Raw genomic sequence first — 2,920 nt, 5'->3', positions numbered from 1 at the left:
TCATCTTAACCGATGATTAGGACATCCTAGTCATGGATAGTGATGAGCTGGCGACATACAAGCAAGCTATGACGAGCCCCGACTCTGCAAAATGGCAAGAGGCCATGAAATCCGAGATGGACTCCATGTCTGAAAATCAAGTCTAGGACTTGGTGAATTTGCCCGAGGGTTATACACCTATTGGTTGCAAATGGATCTTCAAAGTGAAGACAGACAAGGATGGAAATGTATCAATATACAAAGCTAGACTGGTGGCAAAAGGTTATATACAAGTCCATGGGATTGACTATGATGAAACTTTTTCACCAGTTGCAATTCTAAAATCCGTCCGGATCATCCTAGCGATTGTTGCATATTACGATTACGAAATATGGCAAATGGATGTCACAACCGCCTTCCTTAATGGAATCTTAGAAGAAACTGTGTATATGACACATCCAGAAGGTTTGTCGATCCAGGCAACGCTGGAAAGGTTTGCAAGCTGAAGAAGTCCATTTATGGACTAAAGCAAGCCAGCAGAAGTTGGAATCTGCAATTTGATGAAGCCATTAGCAAGTTTGGTTTTATCAAGAATCCAGATGAGTCTTTTGTATACAAGAAGGTCAGTAGGAGTGATATTGCATTCCTAGTCCTGTATGTCGATGACATACTGCTCATTGGAAACAGCACAAAATTATTGGAGTTCGTAAAGGGCTGGTTGGGAAAGTTCTTTTCAATGAAGGACTTAGGAGAGGCACATTACATATTGGGCATCAAGATCTATAGGGATGGATCTAAGAGGATGATTGGATTAAGCCAGAGTACTTACATTGATAAAGTACTGGCTCGATTCAACATGGAAAATGCCAAAAGAGGGCATTTACCCATGTCCCATGGCGTAACTCTCAGCAAGAAACAGTGTCCGCAGACACCCGTTGAGCGAGAAAGAATGAATCAGATCCCATATGCTTCGCTAAGCGGATCGATCATGTATGCCATGATATGTACAAGGCAAGATGTATCGTATGCCCTGAGTGCAACGAGTCGATACCAATCGAACCCAGGAGAGGCGCATTGGATTGCGGCCAAGAACATCCTTAAGTACCTGAAAAAGGAACAAGGATAAATTCCTGGTGTATGGAGGCCACAAAGATCTGGTTGTTGAATGTTACACCGACGCTAGCTTCCAGACTGACAGAGACGACTTCAAGTCACAGTCGGGGTACATATTCTGTCTGAATGGAGGAGCGTTTAGCTGGAAGAGTGCCAAGCAAAGCACCACTGCAGACTCTACAACTGAAGCCGAGTACTTGGCCGCTTCAGAAGCTGCCAAGGAAGCTGTTTGGATTCGCAAGTTCATTAGCGAACTTGGTGTTGTACCCTCAATCAAGGGGCCGATAGACCTCTATTATGATAATAATGGAGCTATCGCTCAGGCCAGGGAGCCGAGAGAATACCAGAAGGTCAAACACGTGCAAAGGCGATTTCACATGATAAGGGAATGGAAATCCGAAGGTGAAATCAGAATTTGTAAGATTGGCACGGATGATAATGTAGCCGATCCTTTGACTAAACCTTTGCCTCAAGTGAAACACAACAAGAACATTGAGGCAATGGGAATCAAGCATGTTGGAGACTGGCTTTGAAATTCCCTGTACATGTGTTTTAATTAAATAGGATATTTAATGTAAGACACTGTATTAAAACCATTCATCAATGGAGTAATTAATTTTTGTGCAAAATTACCATTCACTCCATTACTATTTAATTGTGGTTTATAATTAAATAATGAGTCCATTCGATTTACGGAAATATTCAAAACAGGGTATCAAGACCATGTCTTGGATAAAGAAACACTTATTAAGTGAACATTGAATATTAAATCGAAAAGTGTCCCTAATCGAGGTCATCTAACAGATGGACGATTGATGACCGCCATAGATTAGTGTGTAGTATGATTTACAGCACCGTTTCTTGTGCTGCGAGGACGTGACGGTCATAAATCATTTGCACAGGTACAGTTGGAACTGTACTGGATAAGACCTATGAGAGTACTGTGAAGTTTTCTTGTTTGAGTACTAGACTCTTTGATGTTTTCAAACGTCTGCCGTAACTAGGGATCATAACGGGAACACTCGGGAGACTGTGTCCTCTTAGTAAGAAGAACTTACAATACAAGATTGGGATTGTCCCCCTACTAACAATAGGGAAAATTTTTTGTTGTTTACAAGGCCGCTCGAAGAGCGAGACTGTGAAAATGCATGTCCGTACTCAGATGGATTTTAGAAATCATCTGCTTATTGACAGTCGAACTCGGAGATCAAGAAACACTTCTGAACGTAATAAGGATGACAAAGAATCTTACCTTATAGTTCACGAAGAAACATTACGTGACACAGGAAATGAGCTATACACTGTATGCACACTTGTCCGGAAGGACAAGTGGGAGATTGAAAGGAATGGTGTCCTTCCAACAAGTGTATTCTTCCGATAGAGGGTTCAGAATTATTACAGAGCTAATTCTTCAGTAAGGTCAAGTGATCGGAATGCCTAGGTGGAGGCCGCTTCCGATCAGTAATATCGAGGTACAATTGATATTACAGCTTGATCTTAACTGAACCCTTCGGGTTGAACCCAATCGAATCACCGATCCGAGACGACGAATTAATCTGAAAGGATTTAATGAGTCGACAAAGTTTTACGAATACAGACGTCGGACATCGAGCCTAGGGCGTCGAGACCGAGCGTTGCAAAATCACAATCGACAAGTATGAGCGTAGCCATAGCTAGGCTAGGCTAGCTCATCATAGGCACTAGGCGCGCCAAAGCAGCCCTAGCATCATGCCTAGGCGATATTGCAGCCTTAGCGTGATGGCCAGGCACCATGGTTGGCTATCGCTAGCACTAGGCGCGCCAACACAACCCTGGCATCATGCCTAGG

This window comes from Chenopodium quinoa, unplaced genomic scaffold (genome assembly GCF_001683475.1).
Source record: "Chenopodium quinoa cultivar QQ74 unplaced genomic scaffold, ASM168347v1, whole genome shotgun sequence".
In the NCBI taxonomy this organism is placed as follows: Eukaryota; Viridiplantae; Streptophyta; class Magnoliopsida; order Caryophyllales; family Amaranthaceae; genus Chenopodium; species Chenopodium quinoa.
This window is presented reverse-complemented; position numbering follows the sequence as displayed.